At 36.1% G+C, this 16,654-nt stretch overlaps 1 long non-coding RNA gene across 1 annotated transcript; it reads left to right on the top strand.

Annotated features, from left to right (window-relative positions):
* The first annotated feature begins 340 nt into the window (after positions 1-340).
* LOC140145243 (uncharacterized) lies at positions 341-16,362 on the top strand. Its single transcript, XR_011858010.1, has 3 exons — positions 341-772; positions 14,184-14,336; positions 16,020-16,362. It is a non-coding gene; the product is annotated as an uncharacterized lncRNA (long non-coding RNA).
* Positions 16,363-16,654: the final 292 nt, after the last annotated feature.

Here is a 16,654-nt window from a genome sequence, read left to right as displayed (position 1 = left end):
TAAACAGTATAGAGACATAGTATTAAAATCTTTATTGTGTCTGCATACCGTAAAACTCGTACATTGATATGGTCTAAATTATCCCAAACAAATCAAGTAACATTAAATAGCTCAATTGGTAGAGCGCGTACCAATTAAACGGGAAAAGTTGACCGCACCAGTTCGAATCCTACATGCTCCTTTTTTTTTATCCCGATATTTTATTTTTCCTTAGTATTTACTTCTACCACCCGTGTAAGATACAGTCGACACTACCTACTGTGCACTTTCGGTGCGCAAGTACGCGGTAGTACCGATGCAAAGCTAAATAGTTGATAGCTTGGTATACAGAATCATACGGTTTGTAGCGTATACTTTTCTGGCCGGTACCGTGTTGCCGGTGATGACGAATAAAATTACAAAAACGACTGCAAATGAAGTCTGAGTGACCGATGGGATTCCGCGAATCATGAACAGAGTTTTCGATACGAACATTGTTTTGTTTCATTTGGAACTGTCTTTGGCCTAAATAGAGAAAGCCTATTTTCATGATTTATTCACTACTTTACTGCCGTATAATGCATAATTTGTTGAATGTGTGGTGGTGTGATTTTCGGTGTCACAACTGACTGAACTGTCATGTCCATGTGTAAAATGTTTTTAAGCTTACCCGGTCAATGCCGGTATCCGCGGTACCATGTATGTTGTCTACACTGAGTGATGACCAGCTGACATTCATGCACTAGCTGCACTGCCGATGGCGATGCGATGATATGGCGCGGCACCTTCCAGGGTAAGTTATATTATATCCAAGTATCAATCATTCTCATCAAAATCTAGACTTCGGATTTGCTGAAGCATGACACCGTGTACTAAGCAATGGAAGTTACTTTCTAATTCTAAGTAAACACTGTCACAGCCGATCACGACAGACGATCGCATCAAAACAAAAATGTTGTGAAAATTTAAATTACACTTCAGCACAATTTTAAACTGTCCATATTAAATAGGCAAATCTTACTCAAAAAATACAGTTGACTCATCGAAATAACTTTCATCCAAATTTCAACATTAACAGAATAAATAACCTCCGGTGCAAAAAAGTGCACCGCTGTCTGACCGAAAAACGATAGCAACATACAACTCTAGCATCGAATGCGTAACTATCGTGTGCAAATTCGGAGCTGGTCATGTGTCTTATGGTGGGACCCCAAAATACCTGGTGATGTTACATTTTTCTCGCCTCTTTCTAATTTAACTTGTTCTCACAGGGCTATTCTTGGTCCAATTGCATCAAGTTTGGGCTCATTATACAGCCTGATTATTCTAATTTTCAAATGTGGGCAATTCCAAGCAAAAGTGGACATGACTCAAAAAACTAAAATTGCCTTTTTGTATTTCTTTTAACTTTCATAATATTCCAAGCAGATGTCATGTTCAAGTTCTAAACTTTTTTCTGCATTTTTCTAACATTTTGTTTAAAAAAAAACTTTCTTCAGAGAGTGTATTTTTAGTTGAAAAATCCTGTTCAACTTAGATATTTTCTAAGTGGGTCTACATGTATTTTATTAAACAGGGGCACATTTCTTTTTAATTTGATACATTTTATATCTATGAAATATGGTCTTCAAGAAATACCCATCACATTTTAAATAACCCCCCGCTAGTTTTTTCCTTTCATTGTGTTTTCATAACACTAAATATGGTGTAGCACAAGTTACCGAGAGATGCATTTTTTAATATATTTACAAAATGTTGACAATTTAATTGATGCCACTTATTATTTTCCTTCTACTAGTAGTACCTTGAATAAAAATAAGAAATTGAAATACAAAACACTATCCACCACATAATAATGACCCCTTAAAAACTGTAGCACGAGTTACCAGTAGCACGAGTTACCGATGTAGCACGAGATACCATAGCCCACTTCCCCCCTGTACCAGCAAAGGTAATTATATGCAAAATACCACTTGGCAGTAATAGAGGTATCTCCCAACTGCATGAATATGCATAAATGTAACCATGGTAACAACTTTCTAGCAGTAGTGTAGCCAGTTGGGGGGAGCAGGTGGGGCAGACTTCCCCCGGCAAACTAGAATTACGGGGTTCGTAATTAAGGTGGCACTCACTCAAAAGTGTGTAAATAACAATGTTTTGTAAATACAAATGATATGCAATATGCAAATAGGCTCATTAATATGCATATGCAAATAACATTCATGACAAACATCAGGTCACAATATACAATCACCAAACCAAGTTTAAAGTTGATTGGTTATTTTATGCACTTAAGCTGCAGAGTGGATCAATGAAAATGTAGGCAAAATATGCAAATAAGCTCATTAATATTCATAAATATGCAAATAACACAAAACTATACAGCACATCAAGCCACCATATCCTATCACCATACCTAACTATCTATCTGGCATAGTATACCAAGTATGTAGTTGATCGATTATTGTGTTGAAGCTGCACAGTGGATTAATCAATTCGCTTCCTCCCGAGCAGCCGAACAAAGAAGCAAACAAAGAAACAACCAGGCAAACACACATGTGTGGGGGCCCAAAATTAAAGATAAAAGTGCCCTTCTTACAGAAAAATGAAAGTAAAAATATGGAAGGCAAAGATAGAGAACAGGTTCAACTAGTGGCAAATGGTGGTCATAGACCACAAACCTAGCTGGGCGTGTTGGTGTTGTGGAGGTATCTGACCCCTACAAAATGTTCCAAAAATGTTCCCCTGGTCATGAGGTCTGTTGTCACTGTGTTTGAGTCCCGTACTCCTTACAGATGTCCAGAAAATGCAATTTTATGATTTGATCCCAGATGACCTTTGACCTGACCCCTGCAAAATGTTCCAAATATGTTCCCCTGTCATCAACTTTGTTGTCACAGAGTTTGAGCCCTGTACTCTTTATAGATGTCCAGAAAATATGTTTCTGAGATTTGACCTCTGCAATAGTCTGCATGACCTTTGCCATGACCCCTGCAAAATGTTCCTCTGGTCATGAGATTTATTGTCACTGAGTTTGAGCCACATACCCCTTACAGATATTCAGAAAATGAAATTATAAGATTTGACCCCAGATAACCTTTGACCTGACCCTGCAAAGTGTTCCAAAAATGTTGCCCTGGTTATCAAGTTTGTTGTCACCAAGTTTGAGCCCCGTACCCCTTACAGGTGTCTGGAAAATACACTTAAAATTTGACCTCTGTATGACCTTTGACCTGACCCCTGCAAAATGTTCCCCTGGTCATGAGATATGTTTTCACCGAGTTTGAGCGCCATACCCATTAGGCCGTATAAAATTAATGTTTTGGTTCTCGTCCCCTCCGCCTCAATTTCTGGGATTTGTCAGATTTTTTTTTTTTTTTTAGATTTTTCAATTATTTTAGACTTTGGAATGATTTATGAATTTTCCATACATATAAATAAGTTTATTAGAGAACAAGGATCACTTCCAAGTCTTTTTGTGGTACTCTAGGGGTTTATCCTCAGAATCTCACATTTGAAAAAAAAAAAAAAGTGCCTTGGAGCATCGTTTCCTCAATCACTGTTGGAAAAGACTGAAAACTACTGACAATGCTGATTTTACATTGGAAAAAAAAAACAAACAAAAACACCTCCCTCCCTCATCAATTCATGAAAATCCTCTGGACGAGAACCAAAATATTAATTTTATATGGCCTTACATATGTCCAGATAATGCAATTGGGCCAGAGCCAAAACTCAACCTAAAATTTAGAAATTGTCACAGGAGTGAATTTCTCCTCTGGTTTAATAGACTACTAACCAAAGCTTATGAATCGGCCAAAAAAAAGTCAAATTTGCCTGTAAATTTCGGACTGCAAACAGTAAAATACACATGTAGCGCCCTCTTGGTGTGGCGGGACGGAATTGCTAAATTAGATGTTACTACATATGGCCATGCGTTTTGAGTTGGGGGATTTTTGCCGGACATTGCATATTTTTGGGAAATCGCGCCATTTTTTGTTTAGAATTAATTATTTCAATACCTGTACATGCTACTATAGGCAAAGTATACATATTTTGAAAGGAAATTTCATGAGGAATCCAAAAATGCAGATATGATGTAGGGGCAGTGCTAAGAAATATATGAAGTTATAAAGGGAAAAATTTAAAAAAAATTACCAAAGATCAAGTGGTCCTATTTTAAAAATGCCGTACCCTACATCAAAACAGACTCCATTTTTGCATTCCCCACATCAAAAGCTTTCAAAAAATATATAGTTTTACTATGCTACCTGTAACTGTCCTCAAATTGCGCAAGGGTTAAAACGTGCCATTCAAAAACAGCGCTGAATTTGATGAAATAAACAAATCATGTTCTGTCTAGAAAAATTAAGTAATTAAAAGTACAAGAATGATATGTACTTATGTATATAAATTCAAGTTAACATTACAACAAGTTATTCACAATATTTTGAAATTTGTTGTCCAAAATATGAAGTTTGTAGTTTCGGTACACGTAGTAAGTTGCACCACATCTGTGGTTGCACTTGTATACGATATCACAGTCATCAACAGGATTTAAAATAATAAGTTTTGCTGATTTGCAGAATTTCAGATCTATGTTTGCAAGTTAATCCCAATATGCAAAACAGTTTCTTCCTTTTGGAATGACTGTCTCCTGGGAAAGTCTTGTACAAAATTACTTTATATTAGTCGTGTTTCTACTGAGCAGACGGTTGCGGGTTAATTCGAGTGAATTCGGGGTGATGCGAGGAATACGCGGTAACGGCCCCAGCAGAAACAGATCGGGTGAAGGTTAATGCGCGGTAATGCGAGTGAATCCGTCAACCACCTATTGAGGTGGTTAATAGTGGTTAATACGCGGTAACGTTCGCAGTAGAAACAGTACGGGTGACGATTTTGCGGGTGACAGCGGAAGTTAGCCTATCACAATACAGTGTGAGCATTCAAAATTTGACCTTGAAAGGTCACAAAACTATTTGCTGGACTTCCGCCTTCCCCACTAAATATGTGGGTAGTGAATTGTTACCCTGCATTAACAGCGCAGTAGAAACGACCCAGTGAATGCGAGAGGATTGAAATGCGGGTGAAGGTGAATTCGCGGTAATGCGAGGTGCTCAGTATAAACACGCTGGATACAGGTACCGGTACAAAGAATTGCAAAAACTGAGATGAAGTCAGTGCTAATTTAAATTTACATGCTCAACTGATGTACATATTATTGAAGTGACTTTTGAAATTGTGAAGACCAAGGAGGGTTTGGGGTTTGAGCCATTCCCACCTGAAATGAGTTGGTTAGCTAATTCAACCACCCCCCCCCCCTCCACAAAAGAAAATTTCAAACACCCCTAACTCAACCCCCCCCCCCCATAGTGTGAAATTGAAAATTGGCCCGGTAAACACAAATTTTCACCTTAATTTTGGGCTTTAATGTAGTGTACAATTGACATTGTTTTGCACAATATTCACACTGGGTAATCACAGTTAACATGTCCACCAGGAATTGGTTTGTCTTTGCCCCTTCAGAAAATTTACCATGATGCGCCACTCAACATATAAAATACCTGGACCCCCCCCCAAAAAAAAGGGATTTTTACCAAGACAATGTATGTAAATTAAGAAGGTTATGTTTGTAAGTTAAATATTTAAATCTGACAGAGTAAATCAAATCAGAATACAATCCTAATAAGATTTCGCAAACTTCACTGGAAAAGAGCATATCCTGAGCCGGCATTTCCTGAGCAGCCATATCGTTAGCCGACTCCAGCCTGGCTAATTAATTTAATTAAAGCCCTAAAACTTGGAAGATTACACATTCAGAATACATAATAGTAATAGTATTCAGGCTTGTTATATTTAGGCAATTTAACTAATTTTGGGCAAAAAAGCAAATCAGAATCAACATGTAAATAAGCTGGAGCAAACATTAACACAAAAGTGCATATCATGGGCCAGCATATCATGGGCTGACTCCACCCTGACATTTTTTTTCGTTCAGCTGCTATAACTTTTGAAGTATACATGCTATATTAAAAGTTAAGGCACCAATGTGAAGCACTCACTAAGAGCTTTAATTTGGTATATAATTTACCTATGTAGGTGTCTACAGTAATTAAAAAATTCAACATTTATGCAAACATTTCTGCGCAAATGTCCGGGCTCCAGCCTATGAGACCCCCAACTCATAACACATGGCCATATTTTAAAAAGATAGGATTTTTTTGTTTGTGGTATTATAAAGGTCTTCTGTATGTGGGCAATTCCAAGCAAAAGTGGACATGACTCAAAAAAATGAAATTGCCAATATATATTTCTTTTAACTTTTATATTATTCCAAACAGATGTAAGGTTCAAGTTATAAACTTTTTTCGGCATTTTTCTAACATTTTGGGTTTTTTTTAAAGTTTCTTTGGAGAGTGTATTTTAAGTGAAAAACTCATGTTCAACTTAGATATTTTCCAAGTGGGCCTATTTTATTAAACATGGGCACTTTTCTTTTAAATTTGATACATTTTATATCTCTGAAATATGGTCTTCAAGAAACATCCAACACATTTTAAATAATCCCCACTAATTTTTTTTTTTTCTTTCATTGCGTTTTCATAGCACTAAATATGGCGTAGCACGAGTTACCGAAAGATGCATTTTTTTATGTATTTTCAAAATGTTGGCAATGTAATTGATGCCACTTATTATTTTCCTTCTACTAGTTAGTGCCTTGAGTAAAAATAAGAAATTAATATACAAAACACTATCCATCACATAATAATGACCCATTAAAAACTGTAGCACGAGTTACCAGTAGCACGAGTTACCGATGTAGCACAAGTTACCATAGCCCACTTCCCCCTGTACCAGCAAAGGTAATGCAAAATCTACCACTTGGCAGCAATAGAGGATCTCCCAACTACATGAATATGCATTTATATGTGACCATGGTATTGGTAACTATTTTTTTTCTTTCATTGCGTTTTCATAGCACTAAATATGGCGTAGCACGAGTTACCGAAAGATGCATTTTTTTTATATATTTTCAAAATGTTAGCAATTTAATTGAAGCCACTTATTATTTTCCTTCTACTAGTAGTGCCTTGAGTAAAAAATAAGAAATTAATATACAAAACACTATCCATCACATAATAATGACCCATTTAAAACTGTAGCACGAGTTACCGATGTAGCACGAGTTACCATAGCCCACTTCCCCCTGTACCAGCAAAGGTAATGCAAAATCTACCACTTGGCAGCAATAGAGGATCTCCCAACTACATGAATATGCATTTATATGTGACCATGATATTGGTAACAGCTTTCTAGCAGCAGTGTAGCCAGTGTGGGGGAAGGGGCAGCCTGCCCCATGACAAACTAGAATTATGCAGTTCGTAATTAAGGTGCCCATACACACACACAAAGTGTGTAAATAACAAAGGTTTGTAAATAAAAAATAATATGCAATATGCAAATAAGCTCATATTCAAAATTAAAGTAAAAATATGGAAGGCAAAGATAGAGATAAGATTCAAGGAGCCAGTTTCCACCCCGATCATGTGCCAAAATAGTGTAAATTTATTTATACCAAATTTTTGCACACACCAATAAAGTCCTTTTTTTTAAGCTCAAAGACTTTACATTGTACAGTCTCTCTAAAAAAACATGCTATTTAGCATATATCCCACTATCAATACCTGGTCAAAATGATGCAACCAAAATTTTTAGCCCTCCACCCCCTAGGATCTAGGGCCTCATGGAAGAACAGAGGATACCTTAAAACATCCACTGAATGAGTAACCGAGGCAAAAGAAGAAATAAAACAAACAAAATAGATACTGGAAATCCTGAGATTAACAGCCACAGTGACATTGTTGATACTGAGATTTGTATAGTTCTGAGATTTGTATTGGAAATTGGTTTGTTGTTGAATGTAATGAGGCTCATTTTCCAGCTTAGTGAATTGATTGAAATCGGGCAAACTAGAGTATTTGCACCAAGCAGGAAATGGTCTCAACCAAAAGATGACCAAACATTCTATAACTCAGAAAGCAATTTTTAAAACTTACAGAGCAAATAACCATGAACATTACAAGTTTTGTGTCAAATAACATGGAAGTAAAAGTTTTATCAATTGTTGACTGTTCAATTTAACTGTTTAAATTTAAGCCCTAGAATAAAATATCCAAACAGGATCAAGCAAGGCGTATGTAAGGCTGGGATGTTTGTATGTAATGTGTGTGGTACATTGTATGCTGGTACATACACTGAATAGTGTTATTTGTACATAGATGGGTTATTTGGGGGGGGTTATTTGTACATAGATTGAGTTATTTGATCATTACACCAGTTGTTGAGGAATTGTTATAAAAAAAAATAGACATTTAGATGAACAATACCATTTTATACATGGCCGGACAAACTGTAGCACGAGTTACCGTAGCACGAGTTACCATGTTTTTTGCCAGTCAATGTAAAACTATGAGGGGCACAACTTTTAAAGGTATACCAAAACAAACCTTATTATAGCAATTACTTATCATATAATCAATAAGGCTTTAGTGTTTTTTGTTTTAGCACACCATCAAAATAAAAATGAGTGATTTTTAAGCATGTCCTCTGCTCGTAGCACGAGTTACCGATTTTTACAGCTGTCCCATACATACAAAAGTTGATATCCTGAGTTAGCAATACTATGAGGATCTAGCCTTGAATGTTGGGTATTAAAATACAAAAAATACAGATTCCAATCAAATCAATTTAAAAGCTGGAGCACAAAGTATGTAAAAGGATGCCATAAAGTGTAGCACGAGTTACCGTGGAATTGCCCATAGACAATTTCAGCACTAAAAAAACTTTCAGTGGACTTCGCAAAAATAAAGAAATAAATTAAAATATGTGTAAAATTCCGTCCCGCCACATTTTGAGGTGATTTTTTTACGTTCCGGAAGGGACGAAAAAAAAATTTCAATCAAAACTTTCCAAAATATCAACTATTATGGTAATAAAGATTCCTAAGTACACAAAAATTGAATTCATCAACTTTGCTAGACTCGGAGCCATTTTAACTTCTTCTTTTTCAGGCCTTTTGTGGTAGGATGCCAGCAATAATGCTATTTTCAGGGTCTGTGGTGTAAAACATGGCCCTGCCACAGTGCTGTACGGTGCAAAAACTGATTGAGGAGCCAATGGCTCCTAACTTTATAAATTTAGGCGCCCAAATTTTGCTCCCAGGTAAAAAATCTGAGGTGCCAACGTAAACTGAACAGCCACGTGTGTTGAATGTTCATAGCTGCTGTGCTCTGATCTACATATTCCCATTGAACGCTACATACTTCATACGCAGCATGTACAGTGTAGGCCTATATGTTTTCCAGGAAGTCCCCATTGAGACATGATGATAAATGCATATTCATAGCATACATTCGTACTCTTGAATGCTACATTACATACATGTTTTGTTTTTGGCGATTAAAAGCTTCAGCAGTTGGTCGCCATTGGCGCCAGGGATTGAATATTTAGTCGCCATCAGCAAAAATCTAGTCGCCAATGCGCCTAAAATGGTCGCACCGTACTAGTACGAGGAACCCATACCGTACTTAGCTCTGCTAGTACGGTATGGGAGGATCTGTATGCAGAAAGCGAGTGCAACGTAATTTCAATTAGAGCAATTAATAAACAGTACAAGGCTCCAGAAGCTTAAATATCTGCATGTTTGTCATAATATTAATTACACGGGTTGTTGTACTTCTTACCTAAACGTGCATGGCTGAAATTGTAATTAATACTCCATTATGAATCCAGAAAAAAATAAGTTTCCAGAGCACACAATTTCAATGCAACTTCAACTTTTAATGCCGTAAATATGAAATATCACATGATCAGATGTCACATGGTACATGTCAGCGCTACGTCATTGGCTCTGTGGCAAAGCGATGACGTCACTTTGTTTATAGGCTGTTTTGTGACTTTGATTTTAGTCCTGTAAGCTTGCACGTACCGAATTTTTTAGATGCGTTTTTCATCTTTTTTGGTGATTGTACATACAATGCAGCATATGGTTCTTTTCATAAGGAACGCATGATTAGTTTGATGAACAATTTAGAGTGAGTATATGTGCATTTTACTGACAATCGACGCACTTAAACTGAGATGCCTCTTCTGTGCAAACTTAAAATAGGGCAGCGTCAATAACGAAAATGTCATACCGATAAATGACACGTCTGTTTTGCCCGTTTTTTTTAAGTTTGCCTTGCGAACTAGCACCGTACAGCACTGCCCTGCCACATTTTGAGATGATTTTTTTAAGTTCAGGAAGGGATGAAAATTTTCTTTCTCAGTTAATATTTTGCAATAATTTTTCATTGGAAGTGAAAGAAAAGACAATTTTGTCAGTTTTAAAGTGAATCAATTGCTTTTTTTCTTGATTTTGACATGGTGGACAAAATTCCGTCCCGCCACATTCCGTCCCGCCACATTGACATGATTCTTAAAAATGAATGAGCGTACTATAAAGAGGGGGGTGAATTTTATAATTCCTTCCCTAACAAAACAAGGATAGTTGAAGTTAATACCAATGTTAGAAACAAATGTGTTATCCCAGTACTTTTGATAAAAATTCAACAAATGTACTGTGTTCACAAATACATGAAGTTTATCAATACAGTGAATAATTAGTAACAAAGGTACATGTACATGTAGGCATATACATGCACAATACATGTATCAATAAACTATTTAACAATAAACCAGAGATCAATATATCATCAGATTAAATCCTTTGACTAATAATCTCCTGTGAGAAGATTTATATTTCAAAGATAAAACAATATTGAAATTTATTTCATATGCATGCATGCAAAATTAAAGCCCATTGTATTGCATGACCCACATTCCACTGCATTAATTAAAAGCTTGTTAAATCCTTAATTACTAAGTTAATTAAGATTAACAAGGCAATTATTGTTATAGAAAGTTAAAAAATAAGATTAACATTATGCAAATGCATTTTAACTTCTACTAGGCAACAAAGTGCATATATTTTATTAATGAACATCAACTTCCCATTGGAATTACACAGAGCTCCTCCGCTTCCGGCTCCTCCACTTCCGGCACCACCCCTGACTAATTAACCTAATTAAGCTGTTGTAATTAATTAATACATTTGTTTAATTGTATTTGTTATTAATTCATTAGATTAATAATTTATCTTCAAAATAAGACCAAAACCATTTGTTCATGATGAATTCTGGCAAAAATATAGGAATAAGTAGACAAAATGATTTAGCAAAATGTGACAGCACCACCTTTTTTAGGGCCCCAGTATAAAAAACATGACCATAAACGAAAGTCCTTTCGCTAGAACGCTAACCCTCCACCCTCCCTCTAACGCAAGTGTCAAATATTGAAAACTCCAACCTGTATTCATAGGATACAGTGCCGTTGCTATGGTTGATGGGTTTGCGACAATGCTAGGATACTAGTGATCACGTTTATGGAAGAAACAAATATTCTTATTTTATTTTAAGATATTTTCTTCGTACCTTTTTAGCACGAAAAAAAATAATTAGGATTTGCTGTATTTTCAAATAAAAAATAATCAGCTGCTTACAAAATTAACTTACAAGTTGCAGGTTGCGAGTACTGTACACTACAATGTATATTGATTTAAAATCATTTTGAAGCAACCACTGTAAAATTTCAATATCGTAGGCCTACTTCAGAAAATACTGAAATTTTATATTAAATCCTTTTAAAAAAGATCAACTTTGACCGATGTTTTAACAACTTTTGTTACAAACGTAATCTGACTTTTCGACCCCTCCCTCCCTAAGGCTGCGATCACATAGACATACAATATACGGTATTTGCTCGTTCGATTAGGCTGATATATCACATAGGAGTATACTATGTGATCGAATGAGCGTATTTCGTATAGCGAATACCGTATACTTCTATGTGATCTCAGCCTAACGGAAGGACTTTCGTTAAATAAGACTTCAACTTTTGGGCTGTTCCCCTATCTAGACAAGTAGTGAAGATTACAATATACACTTATGTGTTTGATCCGCATACCTACCATTTTGATGTCAAAAGACAGTTATGTGGTATGTAGGGGGGTCACACTATTTTGTAATCAATGCTTTATCTCCTTGGTTTAAAGCTTTTCTGAAAGTGCTTACAAAACTAAACTCATAGCAATTTAAATGGTGAAAATCGGTCAAAGCGTTTTTAAGTTATTACAGTTTTAAGGTTCCAAAAATGCCGATTTTCAGCCCAAATCGGTGAAAAGCACCCAAATTTAACGAAGTGGCAACTTTGATATAGAATAAAAACTTAAATATGAGTTTCAAAGATCCAAATTTAGTATAATTATATTGTACCGTATCCATTAATATTAAAGAATTAAAATAATAACAGGCATGATATATTATGCAGTTTCTGAAATAAAAGACCTGGAAAATGGGCAAAATGGCAAAAATCAAGGACCGTCGACAAGTAGCATGCCATAGAGATATTCCCCATAGAAAACACACACGTTTTTACAGGCAAATTGATAAAAAACCACAATATTCAATTTGTTATAACTTCGGAACGGTTTATCATAGAAAAAAGAAAGTTATATCCAAAGAAAGCAATTTTATTCAATATCTAGAAATACCACCTAAGAAATTGATTGCATACTTTCCTCATTGTAGGGTAACTTGATTTTCCATATGACCAAAATGAAAATTTCAATTTTGGTAGGATTTTCCCCATAGAAAACACACACGTTTTTATAGCGAAATCGACCAAAAAAGGTACCATTTTCAATTTGTTATAACTTTTGAGCCATTTATTGTAGAAATAAGAAAGTTATATCCCAGGAAAGCAATTGTATTCAATATTAAGAAAAAGCATGCAAGAAATTCATTGCATATGTTCCTCACTGTAGGGTAACTTGATTTCCCAACAACTAAACTAGATTTTTTCTGCGGATATGACATTTCACCAAACAAAACACAACAGAAGCAAAAATGTGTCAAATGCCATTGCAGAAAAAATACATTTCAAAACTTTCCATGACTGTAAAAAACAAGATATAACATGTTTGTACATTGGTGAGTTGAAATAGGAAAGAAGAGTCTTTAGAATGAATAAAATCAGTAATTCAGATCAATTCAAAATCGGCACTTTTGGGCTCCGAGTCGGATATATGTGCTGTGACGACACAAATTAGGCTAAAGTGTGACCTCCCTAATATATGTGCGACAACGCAGCCTAAAATGGGCACTGATCTATCTTAAGATCAAACGCAGCAAAATGTTGCTGATGAGATTATAACTAAAATAGATAAAATTCATTTGATCACAGTTAGGCCTACCCGGTAATCGAAACATGTCCTACAGTAGCGTCCAATGAGTTTCTTCAAATATCTAAAGAACCTCTTGTGTCTATTCGAAATTCATATTTTAGGAATCATATTGGCTGAGTGGAATTTTAATATAAAACCACATATTTGGCCTCCATGTGCATGTTTTGCAAAGAGCAAAGATGATAGTTAAGAGTGCACCAAAATATTGACAAACTGTTTTGTATTTCAATCAGGTACAATAAAAAGCTATCCTTGTCATGTTTCTCTAAAAAGTTTTAATTTATAACTAAACAGCAGATTGTACTCTTTCACTCTTTAAACATTTGCCTGCATTTTTGGTGATTTTGCCTGTCCTTGTCAGGTCCTTGTTGTCGAGGACCAAGGACTTTGGGGTCCAAGGCCAAGGCCAAGGACTACACGTCCGAGGCCAAGGACTACATGTCCGAGGACCAAGGACTTCAAAACCTGTCCTCGAGGCCGAGGACTGTACTCGAGGACTACAACACTGGGATAGTCATTAATGTAACCGCACAAAAGATGATATCCCGGCCCTCCTCACATATCTGAGGGTAGGGGTCATAATCAGTGATCGATTTTCGAATATTTTTGTGAAGCAAAAAATGCTACTCACTTTCAGATTTGAGTGGCAATTCCAAAATTGTGAGTAGCATTTTGCAATTTCAGTTGCATTTCATCCTGATGATTCCACTCACTCCCCACTTGGTTAACAGGTTGCCTGGTGTCATCAGCCAGCTTTCATCAAGTTATGTTCAGTTACACAGTCTTGTATAGCATTTATGCATGTAGTCAAATGTGCTTCTACATAGCCACTGACAGGTTCTGTATCTTTTTTGTCTTGCAGCATTTTTTCTACCGGAGAAGTTTCATGAGTTTGGGGTCGAAGAACTGCACCGACTGCAACATTGGCATCTGTCATCTGCAGGAGCTCTGCTGCTTGTGGTATCCCGTAACCATTCACTGTGATCATTAGCTTGAACGATCTCTGGAATTCCTGGTGAGATTGTCTCTTTAACTTTTATATTTTCAGGTCTTTAGGCTTGGAGTCCCCAAATTTCAGCTTTGCATTCCAAGATATCCCTCCTTTTTTGAACTACTTTTTCCACCCATGGCCAAGACCATATTGCATGTATCAATGAATAAACTAAAGTTGAAATTAAACTTATATGATGGATAATCAGTAACTGGGCTTTCATCTATACCTAAACTGAAGTCCCCACAAGGTATTTACAAATGTATTAAAATCGAGGCTTGTCATTATTCAATGGCCATGCTAATTAGGGCAATCAATATCTAGGTATTCATGTTTTCAAGATAAAAATCAATATATTTTATTAAGAGGGACACATTCATAAAAAAGAAAAAAACAATGTAGCTTGAATAGCCTCAAAGTATGCATGCAATACAATAAAAGAATTTTACGAAACTAACCTCCTTTTCAGTCTGTTCCACGGAGTCAATATCTATCAATGACAACAGATGCATCATCAGCACGCAGTGATTAGGCCATCTTGATTTGATAGTTTGTCTCAAAGCCCTTCCCAATTAAAAAATTAATTAAATATCTGTGGCAAGAATAGACCACCTTTTCATCTCTTATGGAGGTTGCACTGTGGCTAATACATGTATGAAGCATTTTTATTGAGATTTACGCTTTAGGCTATTTTAAGGTATGACTATGTCAGACGTGAATTTTTGTGTGGTGGATCGGAAAAAAATAAAACAGCAGAAAGAAATTTACTCAATCCAGCAGGAATAACACAAACAAAGGGCCAATTTACTAATGTGCGTAGGGGCTTTGAGATGAATTATTAGCACACTGAATATAGATCGATACATCAATTGATATTTGAATCCGTGGAAACAAACTTTATAACAAAAGAGTGAAATGAGATCCAAACATGTGCTAACTAATGTATAGTAAAGAAGATGTTTGTCTTGATGGGTGACAATTTGAGTCAACCATGAGAGACCAAAAGAAAGTCTCAAACCCAGATATTTAAATTTTGAACAAGCTCAATCATAGTATTGTCAAATGTTGATGGTACATTGTAATTGAACTGTTAGGAAAAATGTTTGTGTTTGTTAAAAGCATGATTTTTTTCCAAGCATTGAGAATGCATTTATTATCTGTCACCATTTAGCTAAATAAAGCATTAACTTTGGTTAAATTTGGAAACATCTGGTAAGTAATATAGCCTAAAATTGGGCTACTTTGCATTGCAAGAGTCAGTTCGCGGCAGTAATGTGACTATATTTTCCTTTCAATTCAACCGAATTTTGAAGATTTTAGTCTCTGAAGCTCCAAAATGGAATGACAATGGGTTTTTGTGACCATTGATTGTTTGGTCGGTAACTTCCCATGAACCGTATGTTTTTAAGTGAATTGCTTTTCCGCTCAATTGGGTGATTTACGTTCTAAATCTGGGTGAATTGTCCATATATCTGATATTGGGCACTTATGTTGGAATCTTTAAAATTGGGCTCCTTGAGAGTCATTCCTTGCAGCCTGGCAAACCAATTCGCTACGCCTTGACACTGCAAAATTTTTGGCACTGCTTTCTTAGATCCATCCAAAGTTCACCTACTTGTCAGATGCTACTGCTTTAGTTTGTTTTTAAGCTCTTATAAAACAGCAGTTCAATTTATGTTCTCATATTTTAACATGCTCAATTTTCAGGCCAGCGGAGGGAATGAAGTGTGATGTAATTGGAGATAAGCCATACCCTAAGAGGAGACAGGTCATTCCAGGTAGACAGCAAGAGCATCATTGTGTATTATAGGTTGGGAAAGAGGAGATCTTGGAGCAGGACAAGAAGAAAAAGGTGGCTGATGGATTCGTCATCACATTTGACACACGTAAGGTGGTTGTGTCGAATATACAAGAAAAAAGCTCCCATCCTTAAATTCTTTGGATTGGAAAATGGATTGTTGTAAGCTGAGATGTGCAGATGCTCACTAATTATAGCTCAACATGGCCAAAATATGGCAAAAACAGTGAATTAAGACTATCAAATGGAAGTTTGTCAGAAACACTGGACAATTGCTTTGACCATCAATTGAGTACAAATGTTACTTGTGTAGCAAATTTCATAAATATGACCTCATGTACAAACCCCAATACTGTACGTTTGAATGTTTACTAAAACTCATTGCAAAGTTTTAAAAATGTCTGGCCAATGTAACCTATCTATGGGCGGCCGTGAGGGCCAAAAGGGTCTCAAAACCACACAAGGGTCTCAAAAGTACAATAAGGTCTCAAAAACACACAAAGGTCTCAGAAATAAACACACAACAAGGTCTCAAAAGTATATA

This window comes from Amphiura filiformis, unplaced genomic scaffold, assembly GCF_039555335.1.
Source record: "Amphiura filiformis unplaced genomic scaffold, Afil_fr2py scaffold_182, whole genome shotgun sequence".
In the NCBI taxonomy this organism is placed as follows: Eukaryota; Metazoa; Echinodermata; class Ophiuroidea; order Amphilepidida; family Amphiuridae; genus Amphiura; species Amphiura filiformis.
This window is presented reverse-complemented; position numbering and strand designations above follow the sequence as displayed.